The sequence below is a fragment of the Pongo pygmaeus genome, chromosome 16 (genome assembly GCF_028885625.2).
Source record: "Pongo pygmaeus isolate AG05252 chromosome 16, NHGRI_mPonPyg2-v2.0_pri, whole genome shotgun sequence".
Classification (NCBI taxonomy): domain Eukaryota; kingdom Metazoa; phylum Chordata; class Mammalia; order Primates; family Hominidae; genus Pongo; species Pongo pygmaeus.
The window spans coordinates 59,370,528-59,398,327 of NC_072389.2; the positions used below are offsets into that span (position 1 = coordinate 59,370,528).

Sequence of the window (27,800 nt, forward strand, 5' to 3'; positions counted from 1 at the left end):
CAATGCCTGGATTCTATATCTTTTTGGGTTTGTCTTTTTGTTTTCATGGAAGTCAGTATCTTCCAGAGAAATAATCAATAAGAAAACCACTTTTTCATCTTTTTTTCCCGTGGAGAATATTCATGTTTGGAAATGTTTTTGTCTATGTTAACTTAAAAATATATATTCTTAGATTTTTTCCCCCCTGGCCACACACAAATTTCTTGATTCTTTTTCTTTGGATTTCATTTAAGATTTTCATGATTGATCTCTAATGTTCTTATCTGTTTTATTTTCCTTCCCTTTTCTTTGTATTCTAACTTCAAGTGATTTTCTGAACTCCTTTTCTCAGCACTTAATAGTTATATTTCAGCTATCAGATTTCTAATAGTCAAGAGTTCTTTCTTATTTTCTGATAGTTAAATTTTAGTAGTGTCTTATGATGCAGTATAATTTTTTGTTTCTCTAAATAATTATATTTACAGTTTTTTTTTAAATTCTGGTTCCTAATTGTTTCATATGCTGATTGTGGTTCATCTGGGTTTTGATTTTCCAGTTTGATTGTATCCACCTTTCATATTAGTGATTTGTCTTTCATTGTTTTGTATTCCTTGTCTGTTGGTTCATATTGTAACAATAAGATACTGAGAAGGTGGCTGGTGCTGTGTATTCTCTGCTGGGCTTTGGTAACTGGAGAGTTACATTCTGGGGTATTAAGGTGGCAAGGCTGAATTTGCATTGGTGTGTATGCGTTTGTTTAAAAGTGCTGCCAATGTCACTTTCTGGAAATCTCATCTCTAAGGCTCTTCACTTTGTCCGGAGGAAAAGCCCCAGTTTTTCTACCTGAGGGATATACACCTGCTCCTGTGGTTCCTGGGAGCAAGATGGACAAGAGAACTGATAGTTCAATAGTTCTTATATGGATTTTATTTGACTTTTTAATTTTTATCTCAGTCTCACTTTTTGCCTGGAGTTTCTGGATCCATAGCTTCTCAGATTTAATTTTGCATGAGAATAAACCTGAGGTATTCTTCCCAAGGCAGTAACAGTCTAACTGCCCATGATGGTGAACAGGACATGGGGGGTCTCAGCAGTGTTTTCAGATGGTCAATTATTCTCTTGCTTTCAGCTCCTTTCTCTAGGCCCACAATTCTTAGCACCTGCTGCATCTCAATCTGGAGACTGTCAGGGTTCTTCTGATGAGAATAAATTGAATAACTGCCCACATTAGGCCCTTTCCCATTCTCTTTCCTTCATTCTGAAGGTTTTTGTATATTTTTTATTATTATCCTTTGTGTAAAGTCATAACAGGGAGAAGAAATTAATGTGTTTGGCCAATTCATGAAGTTTAAACAGAAGTCACACGTTGCATTTTAAAGTCTCAGGTGAATAAGGAATAGAAAGCTGTAAACACTCTTAACTACACATGAAAAAAACATTTCTACTACTGTGTGATGAAAATATAGAGACAGAAAAACTACACAGACTATTGCAGAAATCATAAAAATCGGAACTATGTCCTATGATAGTAGGAATGAATAGAAGAATGTGAAAGTGAAGAGTATGTAAGTGGTGGTTTCAACCAGATTTCGTGACTGGCTGAATATGACAGTAAATAGAATAATTGGAATAAACAAGTAGGATAAAAAGTATAAGATTATTTTATGGCTTTTGACTAGATGACTAGCTAGAAGCCATCACCATCCTTTGAACAAAGGGAGTGCAGAAGGAAGATTGGCAGAGTTGCAGTTCAGTTCTATTTTAAACCTACTAGAGTGGAAATGATCACTAGGTAGATACTTCCTTCTTGGAGTTTGAAAGAAATGACTCCAATGTGTGCTGGAGTCTTCTTCAGTGAAGTAGTTGTAATGAGCCCTGATAATTCTGTGTTGGTACAGCAGTCTTTCTAGATCCCTTAACTTATTAAGCAGATTTTAGTAATAAAGTAATTCATATTCAGAAGCATCTACCTTTATTTGAAATAAAGAATTTTAAGACTTCATGAGTTGTACAAACTCATGTTTATAGAAACAGAAAATAATATATGTAGAACTAGCTCTGAAGCCTACAGTTTGGGATTGTCAAAGTGGGTAATTTCCTTTCTTATAAAAATGAATCATTACTGATGTTCAAGTCTTGAAGAGAATAAATATTAAAACAAGAACTTGAAATTCTCCAATGACCACCTAAAACTCCTCTTGTTCTTAAAAAACAGATCAAGCAAAAATATTTTCAGGTTTGCTTTTAAAAAGTGATTCAGATTTGAGAGGTTACACAAAATGACTTGCAGTGAGTTTTCTCAGTAACATTTAAGTATCATTTCATACACATCCTTGTTCTCTTATTGCTCTTCTGTAGTTCCAGCAGAAAAAAAATTATCTCCCATCCTTTCTTTAACTGAAGTTAATCCTTCATTTTCTGTTCCATGTGCCATCTCTTCTTATCATTTTCCCCACCAAATTTATTTCTTTCCTCAGTCATTCTATCCTTCCATCCCTCATCTGAAATAAACATTTAATACATACCTACTATATGACTCAGTTTTAAACTAGCCAAAATATCAAACCAGCCCATGTGATTAATGGCAACTAGACAATAGTGAACATTGAATTGAAGGTGGCAGTAGCAGCTGGTAGTGAGGCAAGGAAGAAAAGAAGTGCTTTTCTTGTTTCAGAGTTTTCAGACTAACAGCCACATGGCAGAATACTGGCTCAGGGGAACTCTTGCTCTTATATGTTCCCTGCTGTGTAGAGTGAAAGATACTTTCAAAGTGAAGTTACGTTCCTGAAAACATACATTATCCAAATTAGTTTGTTTCACAGGTTATTATACAGTAGCTATCATGTGACCATCTTGAAATTAAATATATTTTTGTGTAGAACTATATCAGAAAGTTAGAAAATACATTATTACAACTCCTTAAAAGAAAATTGTGACTAATATTTTTGACTGTTTTATTTATTTAAAATATTAATTCCATATTGCAATTATGCCTGAGCCTTTGTCTAAATTTTTAATTTTTAATACACCAATAATTGAGCTAAATGCAGCTGAAAAAATAAGGGCTACCTAGGTATGAGGGGAAAGAAACAGCTATAACGAAAAAATGTATTTTAAATGATAATCATTCAAATATTAACAAGCATTACAAGCATATAATTAAAAAGCATTTATAAGCCAGTGTGTTGGTTTAGTTTTTGATGCACTTGAAGTGCTTTGATGCTTTGCTTGATAAACACAAGGATTTGCCCGGCACTGAGTTACAATATAGAGTCTAATATAAAGCTGATGACCTGGATCCCATTTTTCAGGGGCCTTGCAGTCTACAGGAGAGGCAGTGAAGTAACGCAGTTTTTAAAGTTTATGATATTAATTCAACTTTGGAACTCAGCTGAGAACAGGAGAAGAAATGGACTTCAATGATGCTGCTTTTTTTATCCAGAATGAGAACTCACCTGTTAGTTTAAAGGGAATTATTATTGTGATGTGTAATACAGAGTAGAGTCCTTTCTCAAGCTTTTGTACTAAATAGCATTATTCCCATTACTTTAGGGTGGTTTTGCTGTTTACTTTAGAGGAAGCATGAGAATAGATTAGGTCATCTCTCAAAGTGTCTTTATATTTATTCTAGGATTATGTAAGAACTGTAAAAACATCCTTTGGAAAGAAATTTTCCATTAAAACACGTGAGTTGAGTCTTGAGAGGATTGAAATTTTGTCCTTTATTCTAAAAGTTATTGAAAACTGGTATGAGCAAAGGCAAAAGCGTGATGGTTTCTGTGACTTTGAGGCCACAGTTTGTAAAAGAGAAAAAAACATACTTTAGAGAGAAAAGTTTTCAAGTGTCTAACAATATACAAGGATTATCTGGGTTTTATTCTGTTTCGCAGGAATCAATGCTTTGGATCTGTAGACAGCATTTAGAGATAATGGTTTGTTGATAGTTTTCTATCATTTCAATGGAAATGTAGTTTGCTAAATAATACTTTTTTTTTTTTTTTTTTTGAAACAGAGTCTCGCTCTTTTACCCAGGCTGGAGTGCAGTGGCGCGATCTTGGCTCACTGCAAGCTCCGCCTCCCGGGTTTAAGCTATTCTTCTGCCTCGGCCTCCCCAGTAGCTGGGACTACAGGCGCCCGCCATCACGCCTGGCTGATTTTTTTGTATTTTTAGTAGAGACAGGGTTTCACGGTGTTAGCCAGGATGGTCTCAATCTCCTGACCTCGTGATCTGCCCGCCTTGGCCTCCCAAAGTGCTGGGATTACAGGCTTGAGCCACCATGCCCGGCCTTTGCTAAATAATACTTTTTTAACATCTCAATAAACCATCTAGGCCAAGAAAAAAATAGCTTGTAAAATAATCATAGTATTATAGTAGATTTGAATTGCAAGTCTCAAATTATAGCAAGTTTTCTTAACTTTTATTTTTCCCATAGCACATAGATTTACCTCCAGTGCTATATAAGAACCAATGACAATCAAATAAAAAGGCTTGTCCTATTCTGAGCTATAATGTGACTTTCCTTGCTTCATTCCTATTACTTTGTCTGGAAAATAGGGGAGATAAAAAGAGGTGGAGGCATACAGTAAGCCAAATTTCTCTCCCTTGGTTGATTTCATGATGACAAAAAGGAACCTGCTATGGGAGATACTACAGATTCAGGCAACTCTTCAGATATAAGCACTCAGAGGAGGAAGCATTCCTTGTAGTTGTTCCATCTTAGCGTGGTTTGCTTTTCTACATTTAGCCTGGCAGAATTCTGATGTATGGAGTGACAGTCTGAATCTGGAACATGGGTGCAAACTTTCAGTCCTTTAATCTAGAGTGGGATTCCTGTACTCACTACCTGCCCAGGAGGAAAGTTTACTCACTTTCTCTCTATTATGCACCTCCTGTAATGACAGACGTTTCCTATTTGGGATCACAAATGTTTTTCATCTGTGCTGTCTTAGCCTCCAACTAGTGCTTTACAAAGCTGAAAGACAAAAATAGTTAGCAACCTCTCTGCTATCAGAAGTGAGCTTTTTACAAACTATATTTTATTTTCCTTTCTTTCCTTTCCTTTCCCTCTCCTCCCCTCCCCTCCCCTCCCTTTCCTTTCCTTTTTTTCTTTCTTTCCTTTTTTTTTTTTTTTTGACAGTCTTGCTCTGTCGCCCAGGCTAGAGTGCAGTAGTGTAATCTTGGCTCACCGCAGCCTCCACCTTCCAGGTTCATGCCATTCTCCTGCCTCAGCCTCCCAAGTAGCTGAGATTACAGAAATGCACCACCACACCCGGCTAATTTTTGTATTTTTAGTAGAGACGGAGTTTTGCCAAGTTAGCAAGGCTGGCCTCGAAGTCCTGATCTCAGGTGATCCATCCACCTTGGCCTCCCAAAGTGCTGGGATTACAAGCATGAGCCACTGTGCCTGGCCTACAAACTATATTTTCTAATGCAATTGCTATTTTACTTCACAACTTTATTCAGAATAATCCACACCTCATAAACCCTATACACATGGTAATCCTTAATATGAGGTAGGGTCATTATGAAACTGGATTGTGAGTTGCTAGGGTAGGGATGGAGATATTATAGGTGGATATCTCCCTCCTCCCAACATAATCTGTTCAGACAGACTCTGTGACAACCTTTTCTCCATGAAACTCACTCTGCTTTGTGGCTATCCCATCTGTCTTGGACATCAGCAAGGAAGAAGGGGCCTATTTTCAACATCATTTCCAGCTATTGTTGCAGGTCCTTCTGTTTAAAGTATAAATATTGGCCAGGTGCGGTGGCTCATGCCTGTAATCCCAGCACTTTGGAAGGCCAAAGCAGACAGATCACTTGAGGCCAGGAGTTCAAGACCAACCTGGCCAATATAGTGGAAGCCAGTCTCTACTAAAAATACAAAAAAAATTAGCGAGGCCTGGTAGCACACACCTATAATCATAGCTACTCAGGAGGCTGAAGCGTGAGAATTGCATGAACCCGGGAGGCAGAGGTTGTAGTGAGCCCAGATTGTGCCACTGCACTCTAGCCTGGGTGACATACTGAAACGCTGTCTCAAAAAAAAAAAAGTATAAATATTAATAGATACTGCTTAACCTAGTCTGGGAAGTCCCACAGAAGACAAACAGTACTTTTCAAATATTCTATACCATATAGCAATACCAACAGAGAAAAATATTATCATTCTGTTTGTTAGGTCAAATGAGATCTGAATGTAAAATCAAATTTTGTCTTCAGTATATAACCTTGGAAATGAGATTGCTTTCTATGTTGAAAAGACTTGTGGAAAAATATTACAGGAATAAAACAATGCATTTTGTGGTTGTTGGTTTCAAAATGATTAAAAGAGGATTCCACTTTTTAAGAAAAAATAGGATTGCATGTTATTTGAACATTATAGCTCTAGCTATATGACGTCTTTTTGAGAAAATTAATTATTAGTTTTCCAAACCATTAAGCCAGAGCCTGGAGTAGAGATCAAAGTTGTTTTTTTGTGTGTGTGCATTTTCTTCCACATCAGCTTTGGTACCAAATATAATTTTTTCCCTTTTTAGTGACTTCCTTGAACAGAACTGATTGGCCTCATAAGTGACCCTTAATAGAAATCACCAAACAGAGGCAGAAATGGAAGCTTGATGACTTAGTCCTTCCTCTTGTAACTGTAGATAAGAGTAAACAATTGTTTTCCAAAAGTTTGCATATACCATTGAACTTCCTTTAATGAGAAATACTTGTTCACAGGGTTACAGCTAGGTTAAATGATCCAAAAGTTAGCCACATACCAGTCGATTACTCTTACTCTTCCAACTGTTAGAGCAGGGCATAATGCACACTACAAAATTTGAGAGAGAAAATTCTTTTCCTTCTTCCCTGACTTTATACCAGAATTGCTATGTTGGTAAATTAAACATAATTATTCTTTCACTTCTGACTTTACTCTTGGAGAAACATCCTCCTGTTTATGTAGTACAATAAGATAGACAATAGACATCAAAGGCTCCCATATGTCTTCCTTAACGGCTTCCCATAATGCTGAGAATTCTTCTGTAAACATCAAATCATTTAAACCTAGAACTATGTGACCTTGATAGTTACATAGTTAACTTACTTAACTTTTCATTTCCTCATAAAAATAAAGTTAATGCCAAAACTCAATTGTTCATCCTTTTTTAGAGAGAAACTATTTTTGTAAATGAAGTCCTATTTGGAATCCCAATTATAAAGCAAATAACATCATAACTGTTCTACTTGATGGGAGGCAGTGGATGCAGAATCCTAGATGTGAAGACCTTGCCTCAGCCCCTGAAGCCTCTCTGGGAAACCACAGGGCTCTCAGAACACAGTTTGAAAATCAATGGGCAATATGATCACCACAAGACCTTTTGGTTCTGAGACACTTTGATTCCAATAAGTAATTACTGAATGTTTCCATATTATTTGCTCTATACTCTGGTATGATTCATGGGAATCAACAGGAGAGGTCCTGCTCATCAAAGGATTGCATGATTTGGGTAAATGGAAAGCCCAAGAATTTTTTAGGGTGAGTAGGACCAGTCCAAGGGGGCAGAGAGGAGTGCTGTGTTTGGTGGTGAACAGTGAGACATGAAGGGAGATACTGCTCTTCCCCAAAAGGTGGGGGAAGAATCATCAGCCTTTCAAAGTTGGCATGCAAAGTCTTTGATTTATAGAAATGGTGGCATGCAAAGTCTTTGATTTATAGAGAACCTTTTGCCACAGAAGTTGAGGCTAGGATGCAACAATGGTGGAAACTGCCATTACCACTTGGCCTTCCACCCAAGCCACTGTGTGATATAAAGCCATCTGCTTGAAGCCAGGGGCACAGGTATAGTTAGGGAACCCGTGAAAATTTTCTTGTTAAAATTCTACTTTCTAAAAGAAGGAAGAAAGTTACTATTCCCAAACATTGTCTCTTCACAAATTGTGAAGCAACATCATTCGTCTGGGGTAATACCTGAGGTTCGTTGCCTCATGCCAAGGAAATCAAGGACATGGACGCATGTGGAGTGAGGTTAAGAGCCGAGGTTTAATATGCAAAAGAAAGAGAAAAGAGAATAGCTCTCTTTCCTGCAGAGAGAGAGGGGCTCCTGAGTGGGTCTTCCGGTCCCATCGTGAAGTGCATGCGTTTTTATAGACTGGATTGAGGAAGTGGTGTGTGATTTACGTAGGGCCCAAAGACTGGCCCAGGCATGATGTTTACATAGTGCCTGAAGGAGCTGGCCACCCACCTTAATCTATTATGCAAATGGAGTTTCTTCCTGGCCGGTGCCATGTTGTCTGCTCCTTACTGTACACATGGTTGATAAAAGGCAAGATAGAACTGTCATGTTGAATATGCCTAGCCCCCAGGTAGCCTTTTACTATTGTCACATCTGCCGACATTCACTCGTGCAATCTTCCAGCTTGCTTATCTATGTTTGCAGCTCAATTTTACAGGCTGCTTTTTGTTAGAAAAGAAATAATTTTGGTGCTGCTTTTTATAAAAAGAGAAACCTTACTGAGGGCTTTCTTGCCCTCACTATCTGCCAAAATAATTTCTTTTTAACTCTCATATCAGTTGTACCTCTCTGCTCAGAGCCAACCCAAGTTACAAGTTGAGGCCCATGGTCAGTGCTACCCCTAAACATTGCTTTCCCCTAATGCCAAAAGTCCACATTAAAATGAAAATACTTCTGAGAGAGAGAGTTATGCCTTGATCAAACATTACCTTGAATGTAATAGTAGGTGAAACCAGAGTATGAAGCAACAGGTTTGCAAATAGGTGCAGTAAATAGTGTTTTTCAGGTTAAATGGATATGCAGATGTATCTTGATAAATTGTGTCATATTTTACTCTTTATCATGTTAGGTGAGTTTTTTTTTTCTCCACCTCTCCTCCACACTCATCCCAACCTACATCTTACCCATTAAATTGCAAACTCATTGCGAGAAGAGATTATTGCATGTAAAGTCTGTCAATAAATGTTGGTTAAGCAAAAGAGAGATAGAGAAAAGGAGGGAGGGAAGGAGAAAGAAAAGAAAGAATGCTACTGCATCCCTTCTATGTAGCTTTATAGCATTCATGATCTACTAAACTCTGGGATTATTTTAGAGATAGTAGGAAGACAAGTAGTGGGAAAATCTGCATATTTTGACGGCTGGTTAAAGAAGAATATAAGCAGAAAAATCAGAGTGGCAACTGGAACAAAGAAGAAAGTCAGGTCAGATATCTGCAGCTGTAGTAGGAAAGAATGGAGTATTAGAAGCTGGTTAGGTCCAGGGAAGTCTTCCCGGGGGTATTCACACAAAGCAAGCTGTTAACTTCTGCAGGTTGCTTGTTAAAACATTATAAGAGTGCTGTAATTCCAGCACTTTGGGAGGCCGAGGTGGGTGGATCATCAAGTCAGGAGATCGAGATCATCCTAGCTAATACTGTGAAACCCTGTCTCTACTAAAAATAGAAAAAATTAGCCAGGCATTGGTGGCACATGCCTGTTGTCCCAGTTACTCGGGAGGCTGAGGCAGGAGAATTGCTTGAACCGGGAAGGCAGAGGTTGCAGTGAGCCGAGATTGCACCACTGCACTCCAGCCTGGGCAACAGAGTGAGACTCTGTCTCAAAAAAATAAAGAAAAAATTAAAAGACTTTAAGTTTACATAGTTTAAAAATAATCTGTAATAATTAAAAATGTACCTGTGTTTGGATTCTGGAAGGGGCTCCTATAAAGGTTACCTTTAGCTTGTCTAGTACAACAGTCTAGTAGATTCCCTCACACCTCTGAAAGACTTACTTTGTGCATTTACTCAGAGTCTTCCACCTGAACATGCAGCTCTGCCTCACCAGTGTTCACTCACACTATGACTGGCAGCTCTTGGAGACCCTTTTTAATCCCCAAACCACTGCCAAAAACACTAGTATGTAAATTTTGTAGAAAGCATGATGTTACCTCCTTAATGTATGTACCCTCTTTCTGTGGATTATTTTCTGCAGTCTTAAGGACACACTATGATCCCAATAGCCTGCCACTGGAATACTTTTATTTTCTTTTCATTGACACTTTTAATTAAAAGAATAAAGCACTAAGAATAAAATTGGAGTCTCCTTATTTGGCTCTCTTGTCCTATATCCTTCCTTCCTTAGGGGCAATCACTATAAAAATTTAATGTGCATCCTTCCAGGTTATGTTGCATTATTTTACTATTCATAAATACAGTAGAAGTGCAGCTTTGTGATTTTAAATTTTTTATACAAATAATGCTATACCGGATGATCTACAACTTGCTTTTCTCACTCGATTTTAGGTTTTTGAAAACTACTCACATTGATGCCTATCAGTCTAATTCATTCATTTTAACATATTCTGCTATATAAACATAGCGAAACTTATCCATTCCCTATTAATGGGCATTTATACCAGATCATATTATTTTTTGCTACTGCAAATAATGCAGTAAACATATTTCTACATATAACCTGCTACCTATATGTAAGAGTTTATGTCATGTACCTAAAGGAAGAATTTTTGGGCAAAGAGATTAGCAAGTTTAAAACTTATTAGACATTGCTATTTATTTCTTCAGAATCTTTGCATAAATTTTTATTGTTGGCAGCATTACATGAATGTTTCCATGCATAAGAATGTGGTAGTCTCAGGTATTTAATTATTTTCCATTCCAGTGGCTGTGAAATAATATATCACTACTATAGTGATTGCACAGTCTTCATGGCTGAAGATTTGAGCAACTTTTCCTTTGTTTTTAATTCAGATTTCCACTTAACGAACTGGAATTCAAAATGCATTCCCCACTTTTCTATTGGATTGTTTTTCAGGTTCTTTTATTATAGATGCTAATCCTTCATTTGCTCTATGTTCTGCAAATATATACTGTTATTTTATTTTTTAATTTTATTATATATTTTTACTTGTAATGTTCTTAAGTTGATCATTCTTATCCTTCACAACTTATGCTTTCAGAGTCCTAAAATATTTTAAGCTCATTGTTATACATATACTTATATATTTCCTACATTTTCAAATGAATTTTAGAAGATTACATTGATGTTTTAATGTACAAAAGTGTATTTGTGTGTATGCTTTGAGAAAGGAAGCTAACATTTTTTAAATTCTTTTTTCCATATGGAAACCAGTTGTGCCAACATTATCAATTGCATCCTTCACTGTGGTTTTGTGCTGCTATTTCTTTATTTTATAATAAGTCAGTTCCCATATACAGGCATATCTTGTTTTATTGCAGTTTGCTTTTTTTTTGCTTCACACTTCACAGATACCATTTTATTTTTCTTTTTAAAATTGATACATAATCGATGTACATATTTTGGGGGCACATGTAATTTGATATTCATATAATGTGTAAAGATCAAATCAGGGTAATTGGGATATCTATCATCTTAAATATTTTAAAAATAATTTTATTTTAATTTTGTCTTTAAAGTTCTATCTGCTTTCATTTGGATAAAACTTAAAAGGCAGTATCAATCATAGTTTGCTGAAGGATGTGGAAATTCAAAGAATTCATTGTCAGAAATATTCATTGATTACTATATTCCTAGCCCTGGGGTTACTAAGGACACTAGGGATACTGAGATGAATGACATGATTTCCCTCAAGACTCTCAATCTATAAGGAGATAAAGGCATGTGATTTATAAATTATGGTATGACTTTGATGACCTGATAAGGCAGCAATAGATGCATAGAAGAAGGAGACAGTAACAGTATCAACGACCGCTTTCCAAAGAAGATGCCACCTCATTGGGCTATTTTTATAGTCATTTAACGTTTTTTTAATTGAGATAAAATATACATATAAAATTTACCATCCACATCATTTTAAGTGTATAGTTCAGTGGTAATAAATACATTTATATATTTTTTTCTCCTTGCCCACCCCTCTCCCCAACCCTTCCCAGAATTTTATTGTTTTAACTGAAACATAATAGATGTACATATTTTCAAGGTACATGTGATAATCTAGCACTTTTCTTTAATGTGTATATATCAAACCAGTGTAATTAGAATATTCATCATCTTAGTTATTTGTCTTTTCTTTATTCTACAAACATTTGAAATATCCCCTTCTAGCTGTTTTGAAATATACAATAGATAATCATAAATTATAGTCACCCTTCTGTTCTATTGAACATGATGTCTTTTTTTTTTCTATCTAACTCTATATTTGTGCTCACTAATCAGCCTATCTTTATACCCTCTTCCCCCATACCCTTCCCAGCCTCTGGTAACCACCAATGTACTGGCTACCTTCAAGAGGTCCACTTTCTTAGCTCTCATGGATGAATGAGAACATGCAATATTTGTCTTTCTGTGCTTAGCATATTTCAGTAAACATAATAACTTCCAGTTTCATCCATATTGTTGTAAATAACAATATTTTATTCATTTTTATGACTGAATAATTTTCCATTGTGTATATATGCCACATTGTCTCTATGCATTCATCTCTGATGGGAACTTAGGTTGATTCCACACATTGGCTATTGTAAATAGTGCTGCGATAAACATGAGAATGCAGACATTTCTTTAATATATTGATTTTCTTTCTTTTGAGTATATATCTAGTAATGGAATTGCTGAACCACATGGTAGTTTTAAGTTTTTTGAGGAACCTCCATATAGTTTTCCATAGTGGCTGTACTAATTCACATTCTTACCAGCAGTGTATGAGGGTTCCCCTTTCTCCATATCCTTGCCAGCATCATTATTACTGATCTTTTTGATAAAAAACTGTTTTAGCTAGGGTGAGATGATATCACATTATGGTTTTGATATGCATTTCCCTGATGATTGCAGATGCTGATTTTTTTTTCATATACCATTTGTATGTCTTATTTTGATAAATGGCTATTCAGATATTTTGCCCATTTTTGCTTCCGATTAGTTTTTGTTGTTGTTGCTGTTGTTATTGAGTTATTCGAGCTCCTTATATATTCTGATTATTAATTCCTGGTCAGATGGATAGTTTGCAAATATTTTCTTCCATTCTGTGGGATATCTCTTCATTTTTTTGATTGTTTTCTTTGCTGTGCCAAGACTTTTTACCTTGATGTAACCCAATTTTTTTATTTTTGCTTTTGTTTTCTGTTCTTTTGAGGTCTTACACAAAAAAACCTTTGCCCAGTCTGATGTTCTCAAGTGTTTTTCCAACATTATCTTCTAGTAGTTTTATAGTTTCAGGCCTTAGATTAAAGCCTTTATCCATTTTGATTTGATTTTTGTATATGATGTGAGGTAGAGGTCTAGTTTCATTCTTCTGCATATGGTAATAGAGTTTTCTCAGAACTATTATATTTCTCTCTCTCTCTCTCTCTCTATTTAGAGACAGGGTCTCACTCTGTTGCCCAAGCTGGAGTGCATTGGACAATCTTGGCTCACTGCAGCCTCAACCTCTGGGCAAAAGTCAGCCTCCTGCCTCTGCCTCCTGAGTACTTGGGGCTACTGGCATATGCCACTAGTCCAGCTTGTTTTTGCATTTTTTTGTAGAGATGGGATTTTGTCATGTTGCCCAGGTTGGTCTCAAACTCCTGAGCTCAAGTGATTCCCCTGCCTTGGCCTCCCAAAGTGCTAAGGTTACAAACATGTACCACCATGCCTGGCCCCAAACCATTTATTGAGAAGACTGTCTTCTCCCTATTATATGTTCTTGGCATCTTTGTGAAAATGAGTTGGCTGTAAATGTGCAGATTTACATCCGGCTTCTCTCTTCCTTTGGTCTGTGTGTCTGTTTTTATGCCAATACCATATTGATTTGGTTACTATAGTTTTATAGTATATTTTGAAGTCAGATAATGTGATGCTTCAGCTTTTTCTTTATTTTCAGAAAAAAAAAGATTGCTTTGGCCTTTTGAGTTCTTATGTGGTTCTATATAAATTTTAGAATTGTTTTTTCTATTTTTGTGAAAAATAATATTGGCATTTTCATAGAGAGTACATTTAATCTGTGGATTTCTTTGGGTACTATATTCATTTTAACAATATTACTTCTTCTAATTCCTGAATATGGAATATCCACTTTCTTGTGTCCTCTTCAATTTTTTTTCATCAGTGTTTTTTAGTTTTTCTTGTGTAGATATTTTACTTCTTTGGTTAAATTGATCCCTATGTATTTTCTTCTTGTAGCTATTTTAATTGGATTGCTTTCTTGATTTTTTATTCAGATTGTTTGCTGTTTATTATATAGAAATGCTACTGATTTTTGCATGTTAATTTTCTAACCTGCAACTGTACTGAATTCGCGTATCACTTCTTATAATTTTTTGGTGGAGTCTAGATTTTTCTAATACAATATCATGTCATCTGTGAATAAGGATAATTCAACTCATTACCTTCCAGTTTGAATGTCCTTTGTTTTTCTGCCCTACTAACTCTGGCCAGGACTTCCAGTATTATATTGGATAAAAGTGGTAAAAGTGGGCATCATTGTCTTGTTCTAGATTTTTGAGGAAACGCTTTTAATTTTTCCCTGTTCAGTATGTTAGCTATGTGTTTGTCATTTATGGCCTTTATTATTTTGAGGTATGTTTCTTCTGTACTCTGTTTGTTGGGGTTTTTATCATGAAGGGATGTTAAATTTTATCAAATGCTTTTTCAGCATCTATTGAAATGATCTTATGGTTTTTTTTTTTTTGATTCTGTTAATGTGATGTATCACGTTGATTGACGTGAGTATCTTGAACTATACTTGCATCCTAGGAATAAATCCCACTTGATCATGGTGAATGCGTTTGGAAGTATTCCCTCCTCTCCAGTTTTTTGTTTTTGTTTTTTTTTTTTTTTAAGAATTTGAGTAGAATTGCTGTTAGTAGTTCTTAAATGTTTAGTAAAATTCAGTGGTGAAGCCATCAGGTCCTGGGCTTTTCTTTGATGGGAGACTTTTTATTATAACTTCTATCTTATCACTCAGGAAAGGAAAGCTGAAAAATACTGCGTTTTTTTACAAATCAAAGATCTGTGGCAACCCTGCATTGAGCAAGTGGTTAGGTAACATTTTTTCAAGAACAGTCTCACTTCATGTCTCTGTATCACATTTGGTAATTCTTGAAATATTTTAATTTTTTTCATGATTATTATGTATATTATACTTATCTGTGATCATGGACCTTTAATATTACTATTGTAATTGTTTTGGAACACCACATACTGTGGCCATTTATAATGGTGAACTTAAAAAACATTGTGTGTGTTCTGAGTACTCCACATACAGGCCATTCCTTCTCTTTCTTTTTTGGCATCTTGATTTCTGCAGACACAACAATATTGAAATTAGGCCAATTAATAACCCTACAGTGGCCTCTAAGTGTTTAAGTGAACTGAAGAGTCACACATCTCTCACTTTAAATTGAAAACTAGAAATTATTAAGCTTGGGGGGAAGGCATGTCGAAAGTCAATAGGCTGAAAGGTAGGCCTCTTGTGCCTCTTGTATAAGGAAAAGTTCTTGAAGGAAATTAAAAATACTACTTCAGTGAATACACAAATGATAAAAAGCAAAACAACTTTATTGCTAATATAAAGAAAGTTTTAGTGATCTGGATAGATCGTATCAGCCACAACGGTCTCTTCCTTAAGCCAAAGCCTAATTCAGAACAAGGCCCTAAGTCTCCACAATTCTATGAAGGGTAAGAGGAGTGAGGAAGCCACAGAAGAAAAGTTTGAAGTTGGAAGAGGTCAGTTCACGGAGTTAAAGGAAATAAGCTGTCTCTATAACATAAAAGTACAAGGCAAAGCAGAGAAACAAGTGCTTATGCAGAAGCTGCTGCAAGTTATCCAGAAGATCTAGTTAAGATAATTGATGAAGGTGACTACACTAAACAACAGATTTTCAATATAGACAAAACAGCCTTCTATTGGATGAAAATGACACTAGGACTTTTAAAGCTGGAGAACAGAAGTCAATGCCTGGCTTCCAAGCTTCAAAGTACAAGCTGATTCTCTTATTGGGAGTTAATGCAGCTGGTGACTCTAAGCTGAAGCCAGTGCTCCATTTTGCATTCTGAAAATCCTAGAGCCTTTGGGAATTATGCTGAATCTACTCTACTTGTGCTCTGTTAATGGAGCCACAAACCTGGATGATAGCACATTTATTTGCAACATGGTTTACTGAATACTTATACTGCTCAGAATAAAAAAGAAAGATTGCTTTCAAAATGTTACAGCTCATTTACAATGCACTTGGTCACTCAAGAGCTCTGAAGGAGATGTACAAAGAGATTAATGTGTTCACACCTACAAACACAACATCCATTCTGCAGCCCATGGATCAGGGAGTAATTTTGACTCTCAAGTCTCATTATTTAAGAAATACATTTTGTAAGGCTATAGCTGCCAAACATAGTGATTTATCAGATGAATCTAGGAAAAAGTCAATTGAAAACCTTCTGGAAAGGATTCACCATTCTAGATGTCATTAAGGCCATTTGTGATTCATGGGAGGAGGTCAAAATACCAACATTAATAGGAGTTGGAAAAAGTTGATTCCAACCCTCATGGATGACTTTGAGGGGTTCAAGACTTCAGTGGAGGAAGTAACTGCAGATGTGGTAGAACTAAAAAGAGAACTGGAATTAGATATGAAGCCTGAAAGTGGGAGTGAATTCCTGCAAACTCATGATTAAACTTCAGTGAGTGAGGAGTTGCTTCTTATGGATGAGCAAAGTAAATGGGTTTCTGAGATGGCATCTACTCCTAGTGAAGATGTTATTGAACATCGTTGAAATGACAAAGGATTTAGAATATTATTATGTAAATTTAGTTGATAAAGCAGCAGCAGGGTTTGAGAGGATGGAGTCCAATTTTGAAAGAATTCCTACTGTGGGTAAAATGCTATCAAACAGTGTCACAAGGTACAGGGAAATCTTTCCCAGAAGGAAGAGGGTAGGAGGGTATACGGTTATGTAGGATTGCTTGGATGGCTGCTGTATTGGCGTCTGTTCGAGCATGTCATCAGCCGATTAGTAGGAAGGATATGATTCCTACGCCTTCTCAGCCGATGAAAAGTTGAAATAGGTTATTAGCGGTGACTAGGATGAGTATAGTGATTAGGAAAATAAGTAGGTATTTGAAAAACAGCTTCACTGTTGTCTTATTTCAATAAATTGCCACAGTCACCTCACCCTTCAACAACCACCACCCTGATTAGTCAGCATTCATCAACATGGAGGCAATAACCTTCATCAGCAAAAAGATTACAATTTGCTGAAGGCTCAGATGATTGTTAGTATTTTTAGCAATAAAGTATTTTTAATTAAGGCATGCACATTATTTTTTAGACCTAATGCTATTAAACTATGAAACCAAAAAAAGTGTGTGACTCACTTTATTCCAATATTTGCTTTATTATGGTGGTCTGGAACTAAGTCTGCTATGTTTCTGTGGTATGCCTGTATGTGTGTGTTTTGTGACCCTCTGTTTGGTTGCAAAAATTATTTTTTAAATGTGTTATATGACACTATCATACTTTCTCAATTATCACAGCTTTTTAATTTCCCTTGATATTTAATAGGGCAATGATGCTCTTCTTTTTCTTCTTTTTTTCAGTGTTTGCTTGACTATTTTTGTAGAAGTCTTTCAAAAAAATCTTATTGTGCTATTGATTCTGAGTGTATTGTCTTTATATATTAATTTTTAGAAGACTGTATCTTTATATACTAAGCTTTTTACCTATAAAATTTTGTCAGTTTATTCATGTATTCTTTTATCTCTTTCAAAAATGCTTTATATTTTTCTCTGTAAGGTATTGCACTGGTTTTGTCAGATTTATCTTACGGACATAATATAATCGTTATGTTATTGTGAATGGGTTATTTTTGTATTGTATTTCCTATTTTTATCATTAAAATATGGGCATAGTGTTAAGTTTTTTATGTTGATCTTATATGGAGTGACCTTAACAAGTATTCTTATTGATTTTAATAGCCTGTCTATAGGTTCCTTTGGACTTTTTATGTAGCCAGTAATATTTGCTAATATGACAGCCAGTCTGTAAATTATGATTTTGTTGAAATCTTGTTCCATTATTTTTTTTCTTATTTCATTAGTTAGGGCTTTGGAGCACTTTGTTAAATTGTAGAAATGATAACAGTCCTATGTGTCTGATTTCTGATCTTACTCTTAATAATTTATAAATGGTATGCCATGTTTTTAATAAATACATTTCATCAGATCGAGGAAATTTCTGGAGATTTTCTTAGTTTCTTAAAATGCTTGTGCTTTGTTTTGGTTCTTTAGTTAGTTTTTGGTGGTTGTGAATAAATGTTTAATTTTATTAAAAATAGTTTACTGTATATAATGAGATAATTTTAGGTTTCTTTTTTTTCAATCCTTTAACATGGTGAATTGTACTGATAGATTTTTAAAATTCTTTGAGGTATAATCTCTCTGTATGTATAATGCATCCATTGTATGTGTGCAGTTTGATACATTTTTGGCTACTGCACAAACCCTTGTAGCCAACTTCACAATCAAGATAGAAAAAAAAAATTAATCACCACAAAATGTTCTCTCATGCGCCCTTGTAGTCAATTATCTTTGCTGTGAAGGCAACTGCTGATCTGATTTTCATCAAGATCAAGTTTTGCTTGATCTTGAATTTCAAATAATGGAATAATACAGTGTGTACAATTTTGCATCTAGCTTCTTTCAGTTAACACAATAGTATTGAGAGCTATCCATGTTTGTATGTGTATCAGCAATATATTTCTTGTTGTTTGGATAGAGCAAAATTTGTTTATACATTCATGTGTTGATTGACATTTATGTTATTTCCAGTATTTGGGTATTATTAATAAAGCTGTTATGAAATTTTACATTTAAGTATTCATGTGAACATGTATTTCAATTTTTCTTTCTAGTAGTGGAATACCTTGGTTATGTGGCAAACGTATGTTTAAATTTTTAAGTAATAGCTACCCTGTTTCTAAAGTGATTGTAGTTTTTTACATTCTTCCCTGAAGTATAGCAGAGTTTGTGTTGCTTCACATCTTATCAACACTTATTATTGTCAGTCTTTTTAATTGCAGCTATTTTAAAGTATGTGTCATGGTATTTTATGATTTCAAATTTCATTACCCCAAGACTAGTGATATTGAGTATCTTTAGGTGTACTTTTCCCTATTCATATATTCTCTTGTACAGTCTCCATTCAACTCTTTTGTCCACTTGTAAATTGGTTTGTTATCTTGATATAGTATTCTAGATATAACTAGAGAGAGATGCGATGAATATCTATGTGTGTTTATATATACCTATATATACATTTATATGGATATATAAATGATATGGATAATATAAATTATTTTCATATGTATTTTTTCTTAGTATATTCTTAGTATGTTTTCTTAGTATTTCATTTTCTTAAAGATATCTTGCAAAGAGCAGAACTTTAAATCTTGATTAAATCAAATTCAAAAGTACTAAATCAAAGTAATTTATTTTTCTTTTAACACTGATTTTTAAAACTGCTTATTTGAAAAAAATTATGGATTCACAGGAAGTTATAGAGATAGTAGAGAGGTGACAGGTATCCTTCACCAGTTTCTCCCAGCAGTTACATCTCATTACGTAGAGTACAATATTAAAAACAGGAATTTGGCATTGGTATAATGTGCAAGTATAGTTCTATGTCGTTTTATCACACGTGTAAATTGTATAAGCACCATTGCAATCAAACTATAGACCTGTTCCTTCACCACAAAGCTCTCTCCCTGGTTCTGTCTCTTTATAATCACTCACACTATTCTCCTTAACCATTCATAGCTCCTGGCAACTGCTAATGTGTTTTCTGTCTTTATAATTTTGTCATTCCATGACTATTATATAAATGAAATTATAGAACTTGTGACCTTTTGAGACTGGCTTTTTTCACTTAGCATAATGCCCTGAGATCTATCCAAATTGTTGCATGTATCAATAGTTCATTTATTTTTACTGCTGACTAGTGTCCTATGAGATGGATGTGCCACAGTTTGTTTAACTATTCATCTGTTAATGAACATTTTGGATATTTCCAGTTTGGGTTATTAAAATAAAGCTGCTATGATTAATCATATGTAGATTTTTGTGTAGACATATTTTCATTTCTTGAGGATAAATGCCGAAACGTGTAATTGCTAGTTGAATTATGAGTGTATGTTTAGCTTTATGACATCATACATGAGAACCAGTTTCACAGCATCCTCTCCACCATTTGGTATTGTCGCTGCTTTTTGTTTTATTTGTTCTATTAAGTGTGTAGAGACATTTCACTATGGTTTTTATTGCATTTTCTAAATAGCTACTAATATTGATTATCCTTTCATAAGCTTGTCATCCATATGTCTTCTTTAGTGAAATAACTGTCTATGTCTTTTGCCAATTTCCATATTAGATTTTTTTCTGTTGAATTTTGAGAGAATTCTTTACATATTACAGAAACTAGTCCTTTGGTGGATTTGTGATTTACAATTTTTTTCTTCCAGTTCATTGATTGTCTTTTTATCCTCCTAACAAGGTCTTTCTAAGGACAATTTTTAAAATGTTGAAGTCCAAATAATTGATTCTTTTCATATTATGCTATTGGTATCATTATTAAGAATTAATCCCCAAGCCCTATGTCTTGAAATTTTCTCCTAAGTTAACTAAGAGTTTTACATTTTTATATTTTACGTTTAAATCTATGGTTCATTTTGAGATAATTTTTGCAAAAGATGTGAAGTTTAGGTAAAGTTTCCTCTTTTTAAAATTTATTTTTATTTTTGCCTGTGAATATCCAATTGCTCAAGCACTAGTTGTTGAAAAGTTTATCTTCCATTGAATTGCTTTTGAATCTTTGCCAAAAAAAATCAGTTGACCAGAAATGTGTGGGTCTTTTTCTGGGCTCTCTATTCTGTTTCATAAATCTAAATGCCATTCCATCTACCAGTACAATACAGTCTTGGTTGCTATAAATATAAAGTAATCTTAATTGAATAAAGTAATCCCTCCCATTTTATTCTTTTCTGTCAGAGTTGTTTTTATCTATTGTAGTTCCCTTATCTTTCCATATAAGTTTTGGAGAACTCTTGTCCTTAACTATAAAAATAATTCTAGGGCCGGGCACGGTGGCTCACGTCTGTAATTCCAGCACTTTGAGAGGCCAAGGCAGGTGGATCATGAGGTCAGGCATTTGAGACCAGCCTGGTCAACATAGTGAAAACCCGTCTCTACAAAAAATTAGCCTGGCATAGTGGTGGGTGCCTGTAATTCCAGCTACTCAGGAGGCTGAGGCAGGAGAATCACTTGAATCTGGGAGGCGGAGGTTGCAGTGAACTGAGATTGCGCCACTGCACTCCAGCCCGGGCGACAGTGCGAGATTCCATCTAAAATAATAATAATAATAATAATTCTAGGTTTTGGTATGAATTGTGTTAAGCCTTTGTATAAATTTGGGGATTATCTATATATTGCTATGGTAACTTTTCCAATTCACAAACGTGGTACATCTCTTCATCTATTAAGATATTCTTTGAATAATTTCATCAGTGTAATAGGGAGTGTAATAGGGAAGTTTAAGTCTCAAGCAATATTTGTGTGTTTGTTTATTTTTCCTTAGTGTCAGATTTTGCTTCATCTATTTTGCAACTTTTTATTTGGTGCATGTTCATTTTTGATTGCTATGTCTTCTAAGTAGATTGACCTCTATATCATTATGTGCCTCTCTGTTAGTTTTCTTTGCTTTGAAGTCTGCTTTTTCTAATATTAGCACAGATACTATTGCTTTATTAGATTAATGTTTGTATGGTCTTTTTCCATTGATTACTTTCAAAATGCCAATATCATGAATTAAAGTCTGTGGTAATTTTTAAGCAAAAGAAAACTTATACACAATACAATACCTACAGTAACCTCTAGAAAAGCAATACAAAGAAATATATTAAAACTAAAAAACATTCAAGTAATCTGAAGCAATGCAAGAAAAAAGAAAATACAGAAATGAAAATCAGAGAGAATAAACAGATGACAAAAAATAAAAGGATAAACTTAAGCCTTAACATATAAATAATTACATTAAATGGTGTAAATGCACCAAATAAAAGTTACAGCATAATAAAGTGGATTAAAAAACATGCCTCAACTATATGCTCTCCATAAGGAACTTAATCCAAATGTAATGATATTGGGAGTTTGAAAGTAAAGCATGGAAATAGATAGGCCATACAAACATTAATCTGATAAAGCAACAGTAGCTGTGCTAATATTAGATAAAGTAGACTTCAGAGCAAAGAAAACTAACAGAGAGGCACATTATATAATGATATAGAGGTCAATCTACTTAGAAGACATTGCAATAAAAATGAATATGCACCAAATAAAAAGCTGCAAAATAGGCCGGGCACGGTGGCTCATGCGTGTAATCCCAGCACTTTGGGAGGCTGAGGCGGGAGGATCACAAGGTCAGGAGATCGAGACCATCCTGGCTAACATGGTGAAACCCCATCTCTACTAAAAACACAAAAAATTAGCCAGGCGTGGTGGCGGGTGCCTGTAGTCCCAGCTATGTGGGAGGCTGAGGCAGGAGAATGGCGTGAACCTGGGAGGCAGAACTTGGAGTGAGCTGATATTTCACCACAGCACTCCAGCCTGGGCGACAGTGCGAGACTCCGTCTCAAAAAAAAAAAACAAGCTGCAAAATAGATAAAGCAAAAGCTGACACAAAGGAAAAACAAATCCACAAATATTGTTTGAGATTTAAACTCTCATACTACACTGATCAAATTAACTCAAGATGGATTAAAGACTTAAATCTAAGACCTAAAACCATAAAAACCCTAGAAGAAAACCTAGGCAATACCATTCAGGACATAGGCATGGGCAAAGACTTCATGACTAAAACACCAAAAGCAATGGCAACAAAAGCCAAAATTGACAAATGGGATCTAATTAAACTAAAGAGCTTCTGCACAGCAAAAGAAACTACCATCAGCGTGAACAGGCAACCTACAGAAGGGGAGAAAATTTTTGCAATCTATCCATCTGACAAAGGGCTAATATACAGAATCTACAAGGAACTTAAACAAATTTACAAGAAAAAAAAACCCCACCAAAGAGTGGGCAAAGGATATGAACAGACACTTCTCAAAAGAAGACATTTATGCAGCCAATAGATACATGAAAAAAGCTCATAATCACTAGTCATTAGAGAAATGCAAATCAAAACCACAATGAGATACCATCTTACACCAGTTAGAATGGCGATCATTAAAAAGTCAGGAAACAATAGATGCTGGAGAGGCTATAGAGAAATAGGAGTGCTTTTACACTGTTGGTGGGAGTGTAAATTAATTCAGTCATTGTGGAGAACAGTGCGGCGATTCCTCCGTGACCTAGAACCAGAAATACCATTTGACCCAACAATCCCATTACTGGGTATATACCCAAAGGATTATAAATCATTCTGTGATAAAGACACATGCACACATATGTTTATTGTAGCACTGTTCACAATACCAAAGACTTGGAACCAACCCAAATGCCCAACAATGATAGAGAAAATGTGGCACATATACACCATGGAATACTATGTAGCCATAAAAAAAGGATGAGTTCATGACCTTTGCAGGGACATGGATGAAGCTGGAAACCATCATTCTCAGCAAACTAACACAGGAACAGAAAACCAAACACCGCATGTTCTCACTCATCAGTGGGAGTTGAACAATGAGAACACATGGACACGGAGACGGGAACATCACACACTGGGGAGTTGTTGGGGAGTGGGGGACTAGGGAAGGGATAGCGTTAAGAGAAATAGCTAATGTGGATGATGGGTTAATGGGTGCAGCAAACAACCATGACACATGTATACCTATGTAACAAACCAGCACGTTCTGCACATGTATCCCAGAACTTAAAGTGTGTGTGTGTGTATATATAAAATATATATTAAATATATAATGTTTCATATATATTTATATATAATATATAAAAAATAATATATTTAATATAATATATAATATTTAATATATATATTTTGTAAAAAGCTTGAACTTTCCTCCTTGAGAACTGGAACTGGAACAAGACAAGAATACTCATTCTCATTACTCCTGTTCAACATGTACTAGAAGTCCTAGCCAGAGCAGTCAGGCAAGAGGAGGAAGTAAAGGCATCTAAATAAAAAAAGAAGTCGAACTATCTTTCTCCTCTGAAGATATGATTCTATACCTAGGATATCCTAAAGACTCTGCCAAAAGACTCCTGGCACTGATAAATAACTTTAATAAAGTCTCAGGATATAAAATCAGTACAAATGTCAGCAGCATTTCTATACACCAAGAAGGTCCAGGTTGAGAATGAAATCAAGAACAGAATCCCATTTACAATAGCCACAAAGAAAATGAAGTACCCATAAATATAGCTAATGAAGGAGGTGAAAGTTTCTGCAAGAACTACAAAACCCTGCTGAGTAAATCAGAGACAACACAAATAAATGGAAAAATATTCTATGCTCACAGATTGGAAGAATTAATACCATATGAATATTTATTTTATATCCTTAATTTATTTGCTACAACTTTCTACTTCTTCACAAAACTTTCTATTTTTTTCATTTGTTTCAGACATATTTAGAATTGTTTTAAAGCGTTTTGTTTTAGTGCCATTAGAATCCTTGTCCTGTCATCCTAACATCTGTGTGTGAACATTTGCATCTGTTGATTGTCTTTCCTCATTCCCTTTGATATCTCCCTGGTTCTTGCTATGACAAGTAAGTTTTGCTGGAAACCTGAACAGTTAGGGTGTTATGTTTAAGACTTTGGATCTTATTAAAATCTCATGTTTTAGCAGGCATGGTTTGACATTTCTCGAGTGATTGAAAGGGAGCTCTGCTTCATTTCTACCAGGTTGAGTTGAAAGCCCAGGTTCTTTAGCCTGCCCCCATGGATACCTAAGTAGGAAGGGCTTTATGTTACTGCTGGAAATGGCTGGGAGTTGAGACTTCCCACTGAGTCTCTGCTTACAGAACCCTAGTTGGGAGGGAAATTAATACCTAATTGCTGCTTCCCATCACTGATATCAGGGGAGTAACCTCCTTAGTACTGAGAAGTGGTCAAAGTCCTGACTGTCAACTAGGCCTCTCAACTGGGTCATTCTCTTGCTTGAAAAAAATCTGATTCCACATTCCTCCTTTAACACCATTCCAGTGAGGAAGACAGGGGCACATCACTACTGCTTCTTTTGGGTAGAAGTTCAGGCTTTGAGTCCCAAGATCCATAGCTAATTTATCGTCTTCTCTCCAGTTTTCAGAGTTCACCATATTTTACATATAATGACCAGAGTTATTAGTTGCGTTTGGTGGGAGTAATAGGGGGAGTAGGTCTATTTTTCCTGGAAGTGGAAGTTCCACTAATGAATTTCACATTGTTAAAGCACAGTTTTATCACAGGGGTAAATACTGGTTGGCCAGATGCATACATATGTACATACATCCAGACTGCTAGATTAATTGTAAAATATTCTTTAGGATTTTACTCATCTGTGATACTGGTATGTAATCTTATCATGTACTTTCTTTTCTGGTTTCAGTATCAAGCTTATACTAGCCTTAGAAAATTAATTAGGTGCATATCTTTCTGTATCCTACTTCTATAGTCAAATGTATACTACGTGGAAGTTATCCATTTTATAAATATTTGTTAAAATGTATCTAATAGTTGAAAATATTAGATATTCTTTCATAGGGAGAATTTTCTACTGATTCAATTTCTTTAATAATTGATACTGTGTTTAGTTTTTCTATTATTTTTGAGTAAATTTTGGTAATTTATATTTTAAGAAAATTTTTATTTTGATAGTTTAATAGTCTTAGAAAATTATCCATTTCCTTAAGTTTGACCATTAATTGGCATAAAGATGTGTATATCATTTTCTCAGAACTTTTCAAAATCTTTACTGTACCTTTAACTATATCCTTTTACATAATAATAATATTGTTTATATGTACATTCTATTTTCTTAATCAGTGCTGCTTAAGATTTATACTTCCATTAAAACTTTAAAAAAGCCTTTATACTGATTTTTCCATGTCATAAGTTTACGTTATTATTTCTCTTTTTTTTGTACTTTGAGTTTATAATGTGGTTTTTGTTTTTAGCTTCTTGAGTTGCACTTAAACTGATCTATTTTACTTTTTTGTTATATTTTAAACAAAGTTTTAAGGATAACCTTTCTTTTGTTACATTAGATTTATCTCACAAATATATGTATGCATGTGATGTGTTTTAGTGCATTTAGTTTTAATTTTTATTAATGTTTTATCATTTCCATTGTGATTTCTTTTCCTATAAAATAAGGCATGCTTAAGAGTTTTCAAATGTAGTTTTCATTTTTGTTTTTGTTGTATTTTATTTTGTTATATTTTAATCACCATTGTTGATTTCTTATTTGATTGGTCTTTTTGATATTCTATGGAATATGTTGAGGCTTCTTCGTGGCCAGGTGTAATTAATTTTTTTTTTTTTTTTTTTTTTTTTTTGATGAGACGGAGTTTCAGTCTGTCTCCCAGGCTGGAGTGCAGTGGCGCAATCTCGGCTCACTGCAAGCTCCGCCTCCCGGGTTCACGGCATTCTCCTGCCTCAGCCTCCCGAGTAGCTGGGACTACAGGCGCCCGCCAACACGCCCGGCTAATTTTTTGTACTTTTAGTAGAGACGAGGTTTCACCGTGTTAGCCAGGATGGTCTCGATCTCCTGACCTCGTGATCCGCCCGCCTCGGCCTCCCAGAGTGCTGGGATTACAGGTGTGAGCCACTGCGCCCAGCCCATAGTTAATTTTTAATAGTATTTTATGTGAAAAGAATAAATATATTTCAGTTTGGTATGAATTCTGAACCTATACCTATATTTGGTATAGGCTTAAGATTCCTATCTTCATAGGCAAGTCTTTTCCATTCATGTTCCTAGGTGGAAATAAAATTTCCTTCTGTTTCTCCATTTCCGTAGATAATTCTTATCTCATGCTTTTATATTTTATGAGTGTTTTTAATAATATTCTTTCTGGTTTTATTCAAGTAGTACTAGAAAGTTATAGCTTTTTTTGTGTACAGATTCTGTTGTACCTGGGTTTACCGCTACTGTAAAAGTTGCATGACCAATGGTTATTTATCGTGGTTTTCAACTGTTGCATCCCCTGTCCCTAGCACAAAGCCTAGAACTTAGGGGCACTTGGTGGATGGGAAATGAATCAATGAATGAAATGTTTCATATTCCTGTGAGCAATTTTGATTTTTACTGCACTGAAGATTAGTTTTGAGTTGCTTCTTCATTTGTAATGATCGGGAGATTATGTTTGATTTTGAGCTTAGATATGTTTTAAAGTTGAACAAATCATGTTACCTAGTATTTGTGTGTCTGCATGGAATTTTGGTATATGTGGACCAGAGGGAAGAATCCTTCCATATGACATCTTATTTTGCTTTATTGCCCAGCAGACTATAATGGATTTTTAAAAACAGAAAATAAAATTTTGATTGCGTTATATGTCTTTCTCTTGCTTGAAAACATTGTGTGATTCCACATTGCGATTAGGATATAATTTATATTCCTTAATACAGTAGTCTCCCTGATCTATTATTTACTTTCCATGGTTTCAGTCACCCATGGTCAACAGCAGTCCAAAACTATTCCATGGAAAATTCCAGAAGTTAATAATGAGTAAGTTTTAAGTTGTATCCCTTCTGAGATAGGTAATGAAATCTTATGCATTCTGCTTTGTCCTGCCCAGGACGTGAGTCATCCCTTTCTTTAAGCATATTCATGCTGTATACGGTATCCATAGTTAGGCACTTAGTAGTCATCTCAGT

The 27,800-nt window shown here is 35.1% G+C and overlaps 1 protein-coding gene across 1 annotated transcript in view; it reads left to right on the forward strand.

Annotated features, from left to right (window-relative positions):
- The window catches only part of UNC13C (unc-13 homolog C), a 662,499-nt gene that overhangs the window by 124,459 nt on the left and 510,240 nt on the right, over positions 1 to 27,800 (forward strand). The window lies entirely within an intron of this gene.